Raw genomic sequence first — 16,863 nt, 5'->3', positions numbered from 1 at the left:
ACGATATCTAACTAACCTTAAATCAGCCATGGCCTTGAAAGAGTTTTTTTCTTTGCTACAGAAAATTCAAAACAATTGATCTTTGGATCCATCACTTTGCAAAAGTCAAGAGAAGCATAACAAATTACCTTCTGAAATCAGAGGATGCCCTCAAATGCTGTCTGTCTTGTTTAATAATGAATGTATTGGACATGCTTTCATTTTTCTGCTTTATGTAGGCACATTTTGCACTTTGAAAAATTTAGAGCCTCATAAATATATTCACTTTTCTTATGTGTAGAATAAATTATTATTTTAGTAATACTATCTCACAGATAATAGAATGCAAATGTATCAGAATTTGTAATGGAGATATCATGTATCACAAAATAAATTTCAAAAAGTATTCAAAGTCAGGATTAGAGATGACAAGTTGGAGTCGGGAGATATTCTCAAGAATATATATTTAGGACTTCCCTGGTGGTGCAGTGGTTAAAAATCTGCCTGCCAATGCAGGGGACATGGGTTCGAGCCCTGGTCCAGGAAGATCCCACATGCCACAGAGCAACTAATCCCATGCACTGCAACTACTGAGCCTGAGCTCTAGAGCCCGCAAGCCACAACTACTGAGCCTGCACGCCACAACTACTGAAGCCAGTGCGCCTAGAGCCCTGTTCAGCAACAAGAGAAGCCACCACAATGAGAAGCCCACGCACTGTAACAAAGAGCAGTCCCCGCTCTCCACAGCTAGAGAAAGCCCGCACGCAGCAACAAAGACCCAATGTAGCCAAAAATAAATAAATAAGTTTATATTTAAAAAAAAGAATATATCTTTATTGGCATTGTTTGGTCTCTTGTGCAATTAGTAATTTACAAAGTATTTCTTGCCTAAAACCTTTTCCCTTTCATTTTTTCTCATGTCCAACTAACTATTTTCTTGAATACTCATAAGAACAATATTCTTTACACCCTGAATGCTTCTCTGAAACTATGTATAACTTTTTCAACTCATTTTTAAGAAAACTTTAGTAACTGTGTCAAAAATTTTTCTAGGAAAAAAAAAAAAACTAGGTGTCGTTTATTGCCCTTTGCAGTGGGTTATGGCAATTGAAGATGTATCTAGAGAATTGCACAAAAGTTTATATTAAATAAACTTTGGACAGAAGTTTTCATTCAGAAATAAATGCTTTAGATTTACCTGGGATAGATATGCTCATTCAAAAATAAAAAATGTTCAACTGGGATTATTCAGCTATGTTTGAAATGAGGGAAATTTAGTAAGGGAATTCCCAAGTAACTTTTATGCTTCCAGAGTAAATAAAAGGTGATTAATTCTTAAGAGTCCCCCCTGACTAAAAATAAGCAAACCATTTATAAAGGGTCAGGCTGCATAGTAAGTTACAGGTTGAATATTAGCAATGATACCTGCAGGAATTCTTGCTAACTAGTAAACACATGGCAGGTCACTCTTAATGTGTAGTAATGTGTAGCTCAGGCCATCATAATTCACACCCTTTCTAAGGATATATGTTCTAAGGATGCCTAATTCAGAAGAAACACAGTTACAACCTCACCAAGGAATTTTTGGCCCTTCAGAGATTGTAAACAGATGACATTAGTTAAGCTTTATCATACCTGGGAGTGTGTGTGGAAAACAAGAATAATAACAGGTAAGAGTTAATATTTACTGAGTCATAGATAGATAGATAAATATATACATAACCAGGCTTTTAAGTGCTTTATATCTATTATTTAATTCTTACAACAACCAAATGAGGTAGTATTATTTTCTTCATTTATAGATGAATCAGCTGAGGCCAAGAGAGTTTATTTCCTGCAAAGTCATCTAATCAAGAAGTAGGAAATATGGAATTTAAAATGAATTGTTTCTTAACCTATATTCTTAATATTATGCTCTAAAAATACTGTCTGTATTTATTTATTTATTTTGAACTTTTTTTTATATTGGGATATAGCTGGTTATCAATGTTGTGATACTTTCGGGTGCACAGCAAAGCGACTCAGCCATACATATACATGTATCTATTCTCCCCCAAACTGTCCTCCCATCAGGCTGCCACATAACATTGAGCAGATTTCCCTGTGCTATACAGTAGGTCCTTGTTGGTTATCCATCTTAAATATAACAGTGTATACATGTTGATCCCAAACTCCCTAACTATCCCTCTCCCCCACCCTTCCCCCTTGATAACCATAAGTTTGTTTTCTAAGTCTATGAGTCTGTTTCCATTTTGTAAATGAGTTTGTTTGTATCATTTTTTTTTAGATTCCTCATATAAGTGATATCTATGATATTTGTCTTTCTCTGTCTGACTTACTTCACTTATTATGATAATCTCCAGGTCCATCCATGTTGCTGCAAATGGCATTATTTCATTCTTTTTAGTGGCTGAGTAATATTCCATTGTATATATGTACCACATCTTCTTTATCCATTCCTCTGTTGATGGACATTTAGGTTGTTTTCATGTCTTGGCTATTGTAAACAGTGCTGCAATGAACATCAGGGTGCATGTATCCTTTTGGACCATATTTTTCTCTGCATATATGCCCAGTAGTGGGATTGCAGTTTCATATGGTAGCTTTATTTCTGATTTCTTAAGGAAAAGAATGTGAATCATACAAAATATATTCTCAGACTATAATGGAATTAAATTAAAAAATCAATAACATAAAGATATCAGGAAAAATCCCCAAATATTTGGAAAGTAATCAACATTCCAAAAAATACAACGGTCAAAGAAGAAGTCCCAAGAAGAATTTTTTAAAGTATTTTGTATTAAATGAAAATACAATTTATGAAAATTTGTGCGGTACAGCAGAATCACAGAATCTTTAAGGATGTGGTGCTTAGAGGAAAGTTTAAAGCATTAAATGTATATTTTAGAAAATAAACTCTTACTTAAGGAATCTACAGAAAGAAGAGAAAATTAAACCTAAAACTAACAAGATAAAAGAAAATTTTAAAAAGATCGAAAATCAATGAAATTAAAACCACAAAAAAATAGAGAAAATCAACAAAACCAAAACTCATTTTTTTTTTTTTACACTCATCAGGACTTTTTATTCTTTCTGTTCAATTACTATTTTTTAACATCTTTATTGGAGTATAATAGCCTTACAATGGTTTGTTAGTTTCTGCTTTATAACAAAGTGAATCAACTATACATATACATATATTCCCATGTCTCCTCCCTCTTGTGTCTCCCTTCCACCCTCTCTATCCCACCCATCTAAGTGGTCACACTGTGCAATGCAGCTGCTTTCCACTAGCTATCAATTTTACATTTGGTAGTGTTTATAAGTCAATGCCACTCTCTCACTTCATCCCAGCTTACCTATCTCACTTCCCATATCCTCAAGTCCATTCTCTACATCTGTGTCTTTATTCCTGTCCTGCTGCTAGGTTCTTCAGAACCAATTTTTTTATTTTGGATTCCATATATATATGTTTTAGCATACGGTATTTTTCTCTGTCTTACTTACTTCAATCTGTATGACAGACACTAGGTCTATCCACCTCACTACAAATAACTCAATTTTGTTTCTTTTTATGGCTGAGTAATATTCCACTGTATATATGTGCCACATCTTCTTTATCCATTTATCTATTGATGGACACTTAGGTTGCTTCCATGTCCTGGCTATTGTAAATAGTGCTGCAATGAACATTGTGGTACATGACTCTTTTTGAAGTATGGTTTTCTCAGGATATATGCCCAGTAGTGGGATTGCTGGTTGTATGGTAGTTCAATTTTTAGTTTTTTGAGGAAGCTCCATACTGTTCTCCATAGTGGCTGTATCCATTTACATTCACACCAACAGTGCAAGAAGGTTCCCTTTTCTCCACACCCTCTCCAGCATTTATTGTTTGTAGAGATTTTGATGATGATTCTGACTGGTGTGAGGTGATACTGCACTGTAGTTTTGATTTGCATTTCTCTAATGATTAGTGATGTTGAGCATCCTTTCATGTGTTTGTTGGCAATCTATATACCTTCCCTGGAGAAATTTCTGTTTAGGTCGTCTGCCCATTTTTGGATTGGGTTGTTTGTTTTTATGATATTGAGCTGCATGAGCTGCTTGTAAATTTTGGAGATTAATCCTTTGTCAGTTGCTTCATTTGCAAATATTTTCTCCCATTCTGAGGGTTGTCCTTATGTCTTGTTTATGTTTTCCTTTGCTGTGCAAAAGCTTTTCAGTTTCACTAGGTCCCATTTGTTTATTTTTGTTTTTATTTCCATTTATCTAGGAGGTGGGTCAAAAAGGATCTTGATGTGATTTATGTCATAGAGTGTTATGCCAATGCTTTCCTCTAAGAGTTTTATAGTGTCCAATCTTACATTTAGGTCTTTAATCCTTTTTGAGTTTATTTTTGTGTATGGTGTTAGGGAGTGTTCTAATTTCGTTCTTTTACATGTAGCTGTCCAGTTTTCCCAGCACTACTTATTGAAGAGGCTGTCTTTTCTCCATTGTATATTCTTGCCTCTTTTATCAAAGATAAGGTGACCATATGTGCATGGGCGTATCCCTGGGCTTTCAATCCTGGTCCATTGATATATTTTTCTGTTTTTGTGCCAGTACCACACTGTCTTGATTACTGTAGCTTTGTGGTATAGTCTGAAGTCCAGGAGGCTGATTCCTCCAGCTCCGTTTTTCTTTTTCAAAATTGCTTTGGCTATTCAGGATCTTTTATGTTTCCATACAAATTGTGAAATTTTTTGTTCTAATTCTGTGAAAAATGCCATTGGTAGTTTGATAGGGATTGCATTGAATCTGTAGATTGCTTTTGGTAGTATGGTCATTTTCACAATGTTGATTCTTCCAATCCAAGAACATGGTATATTTCTCCATCTGTTTTCTGATTTGGATACCTTTTTTTTTTTTTTTTTTTTTTTGCGGTACGTGGGCCTCTCACTGTTGTGGCCTCTCCCGTTGCAGAGCACAGGCTCCGGACGTGCAGGCTCAGCGACCATGGCTCACAGGCCCAGCCACTCTGCGGCATGTGGGATCTTCCCGGACTGGGGCACTAACCAGTGTCCCCTGCATCGGCAGGTGGACTCTCAATGACTGCACCACCAGAGAAGCCCTGGATACCTTTTATTTCTTTTTCTTCTCTGATTGCTGTGGCCAAAACTTCCAAAATTATGTTGAATAATAGTGCTGTGAGTGGGCAACCTTGTCTTCTTCCTGATCTTAGTGGAAATGGTTGCAGTTTATCACCATTGAGAACAATGTTAGCTGTGGGTTTCTCATACATGGCCTTTATTATGTTGAGGAAAGTTCCCTCTATGCCTACTTTCTGGAGGGATTTTATCATAAATGGGTGTTGAATTTTATCAAAAGCTTTTTCTACATCTATTAAGATGATCATATGGTTTTTCTCCTTCAGTTTGTTAATACGGTATATCACATTGATTGACTTGCATATATTGAAGAATCCTTGTATTCTTGGGATAAATCCTACTTAATCATGGTGTATGATCCTTTTAATGTGGTATTGGATTCTGTTTGCTAGTATTTTGTTGAGGATTTTTGCATCTATGTTTATCAGTGATATTGGCCTGTAGTTTTCTTTTTTTGTGACATCTTGTCTGGTTTTGGTATCAGGGTGATGGTGGTCTCGTAGAATGAGTTTGGGAGTATTCCTTTTTCTGCTGTATTTTGGAAGAGTTTGAGAAGGATAGGTGTTAGCTCTTCTCTAAATGTTTGATAGAATTCGTCTGTGAAGCCATCTGGTCCTGGGCTTTTGTTTGTTGGAAGATTTTTAATCATAGTTTCAATTTCAGTGCTTGTGATTGGTCTGTTTATATTTTCTGTTTCTTCCTGGTTCAGTCTTAGAAGGTTGTGCTTTTCTAAGAAAAAGCACAACCTTCTTTTCTAAGAATTTGTCCATTTCTTCCAGGTTGTCCATTTTATTGGCATAGAGTTGCTTGTAGTAATCTCTCATGATCTTTTGTATTTCTGCAGTGTCAGTTGTTTCCTCTCTGTTTTCATTTCTAATTTTATTGATTTCAGTCTTCTCCCTTTTTTTTCTTGATGAGTCTGGTTAATGGTTATCAATTTTGTTTATCTTCTTAAAGAACCAGCTTTTACTTTTATTGATCTCTGCTATTGTTTTCTTCATTTATTTCTGATCTAATCTTTATGATTTCTTTCCTTCTGCTAACTTTAGGGAATTTTTGTTCTTCTTTCTCTAACTGCTTCAGTTGTAAGACTAAGTTGCTTATTTGAGATGTTTCTTGTTTCTTGAGGTAGGATTGTATTGCTATAAACTTCCCTCTTATAACTGCTTTTGCTGCATCCCATAGGTTTTTGGTTGTAGTGTTTTTCATTGTTATTTTTCTCTAGGTGTTTTTTGATTTCCTCTTTGATTTCTTCAGTGATCTATTGGTTATTTAGTAGTGCATTGCTTAGCCTCCATGTGTTTGTATTTTTTTATAGACTTTTCCTGTAATTGATATCTAGTTTCAGAGGGTTGTGGTCAGAAAAGATACTTGATACGATTTCAATTTTCTTAAATTTACCAAGGCTTGATTTGTCACCCAGGATATGATCTATGGTAGACAATGTTCCGTGAGCACTTGAGAAGAAAGTGTGTTCTGTTGTTTTTGGATGGAATGTACTATAAATATCAATTAAGTCCATCTTGTTTAATGTATCATCTAAAGCTTGTGTTTCCTTATTTATTTTCATTTTGGATGGTCTGTCCATTGGTGAAAGTGGGGTGTTAAAGTCCCCTACTATGATTGTGTTACTGTCGATTTCCCCTTTTATGGTGGTTAGCATTTGCCTCATGTATTGAGGTGCTCCTATTTTGGGTGCATAAGTATTTACAATTGTTATATCATCTTCTTGGATTGATCCCTTTATCATTATGTAGTGTCCTTCTTTGTCTCTTGTAATTTTCTTTATTTTAAAGTCTATTTTGTCTGACATGAGAATTGCCATGCCAGCTTTCTTTCAATTTCCATTTGCATGGAATATCTTTTTCCATCCCCTCACTTTCAGTCTGTGTGTGTCCCTAGGTCTGAACTGGGTCTCTTTTAGACAGCATATAGATGGCTCTTGTTTTTGCATCCATTCAGCCAGTCTATGTCTTTTGGTTGTAGCATTTAATCCATTTACATTTAAGGTAATTATTGATATGTATGTACCTATTATCATTTTCCTAATTGTTTGGGGTTTATTGTAGGTCTTTTCCTTGTGTTGTGTTTCTTGCCTAGAGGCATTTGTTGTAAAGCTGGTTTGATGGTGCTGAATTCTCTTGGGTTTTGCTTGTCCATAAAGTTTTTAATTTCTCTGTTGAATCTGAATGAGATCCTTGCTAGGTAGAGTAATCTTCGTTGTAGGTTTTTCCCTTTCATCACTTTAAATATGTCCTGCTGCTCCCTTCTGGCTTGCAGAGTTTCTGCTGAAACATCAGCTGTTTACTTTATGGGAGTTCCCTTGTATATTATTTTTTTGTTTTTCCCTTGTTGCTTTTAATATTTTTTCCTTGTATTTAATTTTTGATAGTTTGATTAATATGTGTATTGGCATGTTTCTCCTTGGATTTATCCTTTATGGGACTCTCTGCCCTTCTTGGACTTTATTGACTATTTCCTTTGCCATATTAGGGAAGTTTTCAATTATAATCTGTTCAAATATTTTCTCAGACCCTTCTTTTTCTCTTCTTCTTCTGGAACCCCTATAATTCGAATGTTGGTGCATTTAATGTTGTCCCAGAAGTCTCTGAGACTCCTCAATTCTTTTTATTCTTTTTTCTTTATTCTGCTCTGTGGTAATTATTTCCACTATTCTATCTTCAAGGTCACTTATTCTTCCTTCTGCCTCAGTTATTCTGCTATTGATCCCTTCTACAGGATTTTTAATTTCATTTATTGTGTTATTCATCATTGTTTGTTTGCTCTTTAGTTCTTCTAGGTCCTTGTTAAATGGTTCTTGTAATTTCTCCATTCTATTTCCAAGATTTTGGATCATCTTTATTATCATTACTCTGAATTCTTTTTCAGGTAGACTGCCTATTTACTCTTCATTTGTTTGGTCTGATGGTTTTCTTACCTTGTTCCTTCATCTGCTCTGTTTTTTCTGTCTTCTCCTTTTGCTTAACTTACTGTGTTTGGGGTCTCCTTTTCACAGGTTGCAGGTCAGTCATTCCCGTTGTTTTTGGTGTCTGCCCCCAGTGGGTAAGGTTGCTTCAGTTGGTTGTGTAGGCCTCCTGATGGAGGGGACTGGTGCCCATGTTCTGGTGGATGAGGCTGTATCTTATCTTTCTGGTGGACAGCACTGCATCTGGAGGTGTGTTTTGGGGGTGTCTGTGACCTTATTATGATTTTAGGCAACCTCTCTGCTAATGGGTAGGCTTGTGTTCCTGTCTTGCTAGTTGTTTGGCATAGGGTATCCAGAACTGGAGTTTGGTGTTCGTTGAGTGGAGCTGGGTCTTAGTGTTGAGATGGAGATCTCTGGGAGAGCTTTTGTTGTTTGATATTATGTGGAGCCAGGAGATCTCTGGTGGACCAATGTCCTGAACTCAGCCTTCCCACCTCAGAGGCACAGGCCTGACATGCAGCCGGAGCACCAAGACCCTGTCAGCCACATGGCTCAGAAGAAAAGGGAGGAAAAGAGAAAGAAAGAAAGAAAGAAAGAAAGAAAGAAAAAAAAAAGAAAGAAAGAGAGAGAGATAAAGAGTGAGAGAGAAGAAAGAAAAAGAGAAAGAAAATAAAAGTTATTAAAATGAAAAATTAAAAAATTTATTAAAATAAACAAATTAAAAATTAATTTAAAAAAAGAAAGAAGGAAAGAAAGAAAGAAGAGAGCAATCAAACCAAAAAACAAATCCACTAATGATAGCAAGCACTAAAAACTATAGAAGAAAAAAAAAAAAAAAGACACACAGTACCCTAGGACAAATGGTAAAAGCAAAGTTATACAGACAAAATACACAAGAAGCATACACATACACACTCACAGAAAGAGAAGAAGAAAAAAAACATATATATATATATATATGTATGTATGTATAAAAAAAAGGAAGAGAGCAGCCAAGTCAATAAACAAATCTACCAATGGTAAAAATCTCTAAATACTAAACTAAGATAAACATAAATCAAAACCAAATTAGATGCGGAAGGCAAACCCCAAGTCTACAGTTGCTCCCAAAATCCACCGCTTCAATTTTGGGATGATTCGTTGTCTATTCAGGTATTCCAGAGTTGCAGGGTACATCAAGTTGATTGTGGATATTTAATCTGCTGCTCCTGAGGCTGCTGGGAGAGATTTCCCTTTCTCTTCTTTGTTCGCACAGCTCCTGGGGTTCAGCTCTGGATTTGGCCCCACCTGCGTGTAGGTCGCCTGAGGGCATCTGTTCTTTGCTCAGACAGGACGGGGTTAAACGAGCATCTGATTTGGGGGCTCTGGCTCACTCAGGCTGGGGGGAGGGAGGGGTACGGAATGTGGGGCAAGCCTGTGGCAGCAGAGACTAGCATGACATTGCAACAGCCTGAGACGTGTCGTGTGTTCTCCTGGGGAAGGTGTCCCTGGATCATGAGACCCTGGCAGTGGCGGGCTGCACAGGGTCTCGGGAGGGGAGTTGTGGATAGTGACCTGTGCTTGCACACAGGCTTCTTGATGGCTGCAGCAGCAGCCTTAGTGTTTCATGCCTGTCTCTTGTGTCCGCACTGATAGCCACGGCTCATGCCCTTCTCTGGAGGTCATTTAGGTGATGCTTTGAATCCCCTCTACTCGCGCACCCCGAAAAAATGGTCTCTTGATTCTTCTGCATGTCCAGACATTTTCCTGGACTCCCTCCTGGCCAGCTGTGGCACACTAGCCCCCTTCAGGCTGTGTTCACACAGCCAACCCCAGTCCTCTCCCTGGGATCTGACCTCCATTGCCGGATCCTCAGCTCCCGACCTCCATCCGCGCTGGCAGGTGAGCAGATAATCCTCTAGGGCTGATGAGTGCTGGTCAGCACCAATCCTCTGTCAGGAATCTCTCCGCTTTGCCCTCTGCACCCCTGTTGCTGTGCTCTCCTCCATGGCTCCAAAACTTCCCCCCCACCAACCCCCCTCTCTGCCAGTGAAGGGGCTTCCTATTGTGTGGAAACTTTTCCTCCTTCACAGCTCCCTCCCAGAGGTACAGGTCCCATCCCTGTTCTTTTGTCTATGTTTTTTCTTGGATTTTTTTGCCCTACCCAGGTACGTGGGGAATTTCTTGACTTTTGGGAAGTCTGAGATCTTCTGCCAGCATTCAGTAGGTGTTCTGTAGGAGTTGTTCCACATGTAGATGTGTTTCTGATGTATTTGTGGGGAGGAAGGTGATCTCCACGTATTACTCCTCTACCGTCTTGAAGGTCTCTCCAAAAGTCAATTTTTTGAAAAAATTAATGAAATTGATAAATTTATAGCTAGACTAACCAAGAGAAAAATACATAAATTACCAATATCAAAAATTAAAATGGGTCATCCTTACTGATCCCATGATATTAAAAGATGATAGAAGAATACTTCAAAAAATTCAATGCCCACAAATTTGATAACTTAGACAAAATAGCCTAATTTTTTATAAGACTAAATATTCACTTAAGGAGAAATAGATATGCTGAACAGCCTTATGTCTATTTTAAAAATCGAGTCAATAATATAAAATCTTTAAAAAAATAAAAAGAAAATCACTAGGCTCAGTTGGTTTTACTGGCAAATTCAACCAAATATTTAAAAGAAAAATAATACTAATTTCCCACAATATCTTCCAGAAAATAGAAGCTATGGGACACTTCCTGACTAATTTTATGTTAATATTACCATAATACCAAAACCAGATAAAGACATAAGAATAAAAGAAAACCACAGACCAATATCCCTCAGGAACATGGGGGAAAATATCCTGAACAAAATATTATCAATTTAATCCAGCAATAAATAAAAAGGATAATAACTCATGACCAGTAGGGTCATTTCAGGAATGAAAGACTGATCCAATATTTTCACATCAATCAGTATAATTTATTATACTAACAAAGCTAATAATAACTAGTAGTTAATAATATTCAACACACATTCATAAAAAACAAAACTCTCAAAAAACTAGGAATTGAAGGGAGCTTGCTTTCCCTAATAAAGGGTATATTTGAAAAACCTACAGCTAACATGATACTTATTGGTTAGGACTAAACACTTTTTCCCCTAAGATCAAGCACAAAGTAACATATCTGGTCTTACGAATCCTATTCAACTTCATAATGGTCATTCTAGCTGGTGTGACAAAGAAATAAAAACAAAAAAATAAGAAAATAAGAAATAAAAGAAGACAAAGAAAAAATATGCAGCTTGTAAAGAAAGAAAGAAAATTTCTGTATATATGCAGATGAGATAATTGCTTTTGTAGAATATCTACAAATATAATCCTGGAATTAGTAGCGAAAAGGCATTCAAGATTTCAGGATACAAGCTTAATATACAAATGGCAATTGTTTTTGATATACCAGCAATAAAAAAATTTTACTTTGAAATTAAAATAAGCAATACCACTTACTATAGCATCTCCTCCTTCCCCGCAAAAGTACTTTTCTACAAAAATAAACTGTATACTGAAAACTACAAAACTGTCATGAAAAACATCAAAGGAAATCTAAATAAAGATATTTCAGGTTCATGAATTACAAAAATCAATACTGTTTTGAGATCAATTCTTTCCAAATTTAGGGTCCTGTTATGCCCTAATAGGACGTTCTACGAGATTTTGAAAACAAGTTAGTACTAAAAAATAGAGTTTTATTTTAATTCTATCAAAGCAGCATTTCATGACTTGAGTTGCAGTTATCTTTATTCTGTCTCTTGTTCCTTTTTAGAATATTGGGGATCTTGAGAATGAACTTAGCATTTTCTCTATTGTCACCTTGTAAACATGGCTAGGCCAGAGGTATCAGTATCAGCAAATGTGTTTTTCAATTTGGGAAGGATTCAGATGAGTTACCGTCAGTTTTTCTTTTTCCACGATTAAGTAGGCTCATTTTGTAAATGTCTCTGGATCAATGTTAAAGTCATCTTGAGGTTGGCTCAAAACAATTCCAGCTACCTCCTAACAAAGTCTTCCACTGCTGACCCTGAATCCAAATATGTTAGAAGCCAATATTTCTTTTTAAGGATTTTATTTTCTATAAAATCACCATAATGCTTCTTAAAATACTGACCTGCTTTAAAAGGCCATTAGATTTCATAATATAATTTGTGAGATGTGTGGGGTCATCCCAAATGCATGTTCCAAACAAAGTTTGCCAGGAATGATGACAATCTTACTTAAGAATATTTTGCCCTTAGGCAGGTTGCCTTCTACTAAAGGATGCCTATTTAATTGATTGATGCCAGATGATTCTTCAGAAGAAAATGAGTTGTCTTGTTGCTGGGTTAAGCACTCTGGATTTCCTAAAAGGTTCTGGGGATGACTGGTTTTAACTCCTATCAGAAAAGGAAAGTCCTGAAGTTTTGCTCTATCTATATTTTACTAATGAAGGAGTTATGAAAAATACCTCAGTATGGGGCTTCCCTGGTGGCGCAGTGGTTGGGAATCTGCCTGCCGATGCAGGGGACGCGGGTTCGTGCCCCGGTCCGGGAAGATCCCACATGCCGCGGAGTGGCTGGGCCCGTGAGCCATGGCCGCTGAGCCTGCGCGTCCGGAGCCTGTGCTCCGCAACGGGAGAGGCCACAACAGTGAGTAGGCCCGAGTACCGCAAAAAAAAAAAAAAAAAAAAACCCTCAATATGGAACTCTTTTTGAAAGGCAGCCAGAGTGGAAAAGGTAATAATTTGGTTTCCCTGTACTTTGTTCATCAGTATAAGTGGGCATTTTCACCTGTGGCTATTTCTTTGGGTTACTGCCCAGCACAGAACAGGTATATAGAAAATACTCAATATTATAGATATATACATGTGTGTATTGTGTGTGTGTGTCTGTATATATATATATATATACACACAACAATGAGAATAAACAAACTACAATTATATGCAGTAACAATGGTGACTCACAAATACATTGTTGAGTGAAAGAAGTATATACAAATTAATATATACTGTATGATACCATTTCTATAAAGTTAAAAAATAGGTGAAAGTGATTTATTCTTGAGGGAGGGTAATGATCAGAAGGGTCACCAGAGGGCATTCTCACAAAGGAACAATCAGTTTTCCTAATGTTACAATTTTTTATCTGAGTTCTGGTTTCATGGATTAGCTCATTTTGTAAAAATTTTTGGAGCTGTATTTTTTTTGGTTTGTATTGTACATATGCTATATTTTAATTTTAAAGAATTACAGAAAGTTCCACCACTTTTAAATCTCCCAGTATCATTTGCTAAATGTAAAAGTTGTAAAATTCTAAATGCTTTTGTTGGCATTGTGCCAATGAGAAAATTAAGATGATTGTAAGATTATTCACATTCCCTATTTTAGCTTTACTCCAGCAATTACTAACATACACAAGAAACTTAATAAGTGGGAGAATTATTTAGAATACTAACTTAGGTTATACATTTATTGATAGTACAAATTTGGAGGAAAACAACATGAATTAATACAACTGAAGATTTAGTGTGATTTTCTTTTCCTGTTTTGTAAAAACACAAAAACACATGAAAAATTTCTGTAAGTATTGTCTCCACCTGAAGACTGGGAGCTCATTTGTTTAAAAAATAAATTGGTGTTTATTCCTAATGTAAAAAATCAGTGAATCTGTTAAACATGGCATGACAATTATCAAAAGAAAATAGTATATTATTGTTTTAGTATCTATGTAAAATGGGGTTTCAAATAAACTATTTTAAATCATACTAAAATTAACTACATTAATGTATTAAAGTAATGCCCCCTAGCATCATATTATAAGAATTTTAGAATCTTTGGTCTTAAGAAACCTGTCTTCAAAATGTTTCTGCAATTTGTCCACTTCTTCCATTTCATTGCTGTCAATGTAGTCCAAGCTTCCATAATCTTTCACCTAGATATTTACTATACCTCCACATAGTCTTCCCTATTTCTGTCCCTACCGTCCTGGCATTCTATTCCCAACAAAGTAGCCAGAGTGATTTTGTTAAAACATAATGATGTCACTGCCCTGATCAAAATTCTCAGTGGCATTCCATCTTGCCCAGATTAAAAATCAAAGTACTTGTTATAGCCCTCGAGATCTCATGGTTCTCTCCACACCAGCCACATGGTTGATTGCCTTGCTGTTTCTCTAACCTGTGATACACATTCTTGCCTCAAGGACTTTGCACTTATTGGCTTCACATTATTTGCATGCTCCCTCACTTCCTCCTTGTTTTAAATATACTTTCTCAATGAGGCTTTCCCTTACCATGCCATCTGAAATTTCATAAACATACCCCATTTCATAACTGTCTTTCCAGATTTATTTTTCCTCTGTAGTTGTTTCATTATTTAACATGATACATATCTTATTTACCTTGTTCATTTCTGTTTCCTCTTCTAGAAAGAAAACTCCAGATAGGAAGGGGCTTTTGTCAGTTTTCTTTATAACTATATCACCAGTGCCTAAGTCCTAGCCCTTAATAGATATTTGAATGAAATTTATAGAACATTTGAAAGAATACCTAGGAGTATTTTGTTAAATATAAACACTTTAGGCCATTTTTAACTTTTGAAAAATTATACCCAGAACTTCCAAGTACTCAGTGTAAGAAAAAAATAAAAAGAGGGCTTCCCTGGTGGCGCAGTGGTTGAGAGTCTGCCTGCCGATGCAGGGGACACGAGTTCGAGCCCCGGTCCGGGAAGATTCCACATGCTGCAGAGCGGTTAGGCCCGTGAGCCATGGCCGCTGAGCCTGCGCATCCGGAGCCTGTGCTCCGCAACGGGAGAGGCCACCACGGTGAGAGGCCAGCGTACCAAGAAAAAATAAATTAATTAATTAAATAAAAAGAGAACACTTCAAAAAAATACTAGAACTTGGACTGTGAAGATAGATTTCTAGCATGAGAAAGACCACCAAAAATTAAAGTTACAGACTTCCAGTTTCCATATGTAAGGGGCATCCTAACAACAAGTAAGAAGTTTGAAAAACCTAAAAGTCAATAACTCTTCTTACATTCATCAGAGAAGCGAGATCGCAGGGCAAACTGCTAAGTCCCAAACTGGAGAGACAGGCGGACACAGAGAATCACAACTTGAGCAGAAACCAACGTGTAGAAACCCCAGCAGGAACCAATACCAGGATAGGAAAACCTAAACTGTAATTGATGAATCGCTGGAGGCTCAGTGTGGCAAATTCTGAGAGTCAAAAACTCCAGGGGGATCCAGTCGTAAAACTCACACTTTGTGATTTTTAGCTCCACGCGTTCTACCAGGTTCTCACCGTGAATGTCAGAAAGAAATCTACTCATGTTTCTGGGAGGGGGAGGGGAAAAGGAGCCATGCTGAAACACACATGTTTTTCTTAATAATGTCTGCCCCCAGGAGAAACTGTTTTACCAGAACCTAACCTGTTAGGGTTTTAGCAGGGCCTAACTGGCCACCCACCTGGGGGAAGAGCAATGTGTTAGATTGGTTATCCACTTGGATTTTATAATCCTTCCAGGACAATGGCAGAGGTTAAAGTGGAGAAGAAAATCCTAAAGTAATGGCAAAATCTTTGATAATCGGGGTACATAACAGCAAAACAACAAGGAAGGGCAGAAGATCAAATAAATAAAATGTCAAATACCTCAAATGTGCAAGAGTTTTTATACAATGATGGAGAAATAATAATTTCCAAGCAGTGGTTGAGAAACAAAGAGAAAACGAACCTTACCTCCTGGCTCTAAAGCGTGTGGAAAGGTCTGAGACTCAATTTCAGTCAGGCAAAGAGAAATATATATTCTGTGGAGAGCTTGAAAATGAAGGAGGGCTCCTTTATCATGGCAATAGGGTTCATGAGAGCACAGTGTGAAGACGGTGAAGGGGAGGAGCTCTTGGAGGTCATGCAAGGACGTGTTTTATGTTCATAGGTGACCTTGAGTACTGACTGGAAAATGAGGAGGGAATACAGGAATAGGAAGTGCAGACTGCCTGCAACACTTTCTGAGAAACAGTCTTTATGGTCCCTTATTGTATGGGGGTATCAGTGGCAAGGTCTCTAAAAGTCTCAGGAAAGACAAATGCTTACTTTTTTAAAGCCTTCTTTATACTTATGGTTGATCTGTTGACCATGAGAAGTAAACACGTGTCAGCTTGGGGTGTTTGGGGAAAGTTTTTTTTTCTTGATAGAACAGAACTTGCTGACTTCCAGGCTGAGTTCCAGCACTTAATTGTGGACATGAGGGAAAGATCTTGACCTCATTCACTGAACTGTTGACCTAATGTCAATAGCCATATACCTTCAGAATTCTTACTATGTGATTAAAAACAAAACAAACAAACAAACAAAACCCACCTTTCTTTAAGGGGTTGTAGTTTGGTTTTCTGTTACTTGTAATCTGAGGCAATTCTCTCTGATGTAACTTCCATGCTCTTTTCAAGAGGAATTAATTGTTCCCCTCTTTATACTTTTTCACTACATTTAATTTCTTTTCACACCTATCTTGTAATAGTTGTACAATGTGTTGTTATTTGTCTTCCTCCCACATAGACCAGACATTCTTTGAAGGCAGTGAAGCCATTATATTTACATTTGTGTTCTAAGCCTATCTCACAGTATCTCGTCCATGATAAGAAGTCAATAGATATGTTGAATAATGGATGAATTGTGAATATACTGGAGATCTATAGTTTTATCTGGCCAAGAATCACTTCTGGGAACTGTCTTTGCTCTCATACATACATGGCCACTGTGAAACTCTTTCTGCTAAATAAAATAATCTTGAGCCCAGGTC

The sequence above is a fragment of the Stenella coeruleoalba genome (genome assembly GCF_951394435.1).
Source record: "Stenella coeruleoalba genome assembly, chromosome: 1".
In the NCBI taxonomy this organism is placed as follows: Eukaryota; Metazoa; Chordata; class Mammalia; order Artiodactyla; family Delphinidae; genus Stenella; species Stenella coeruleoalba.
Note: the sequence above shows the minus strand (reverse complement) of the source record.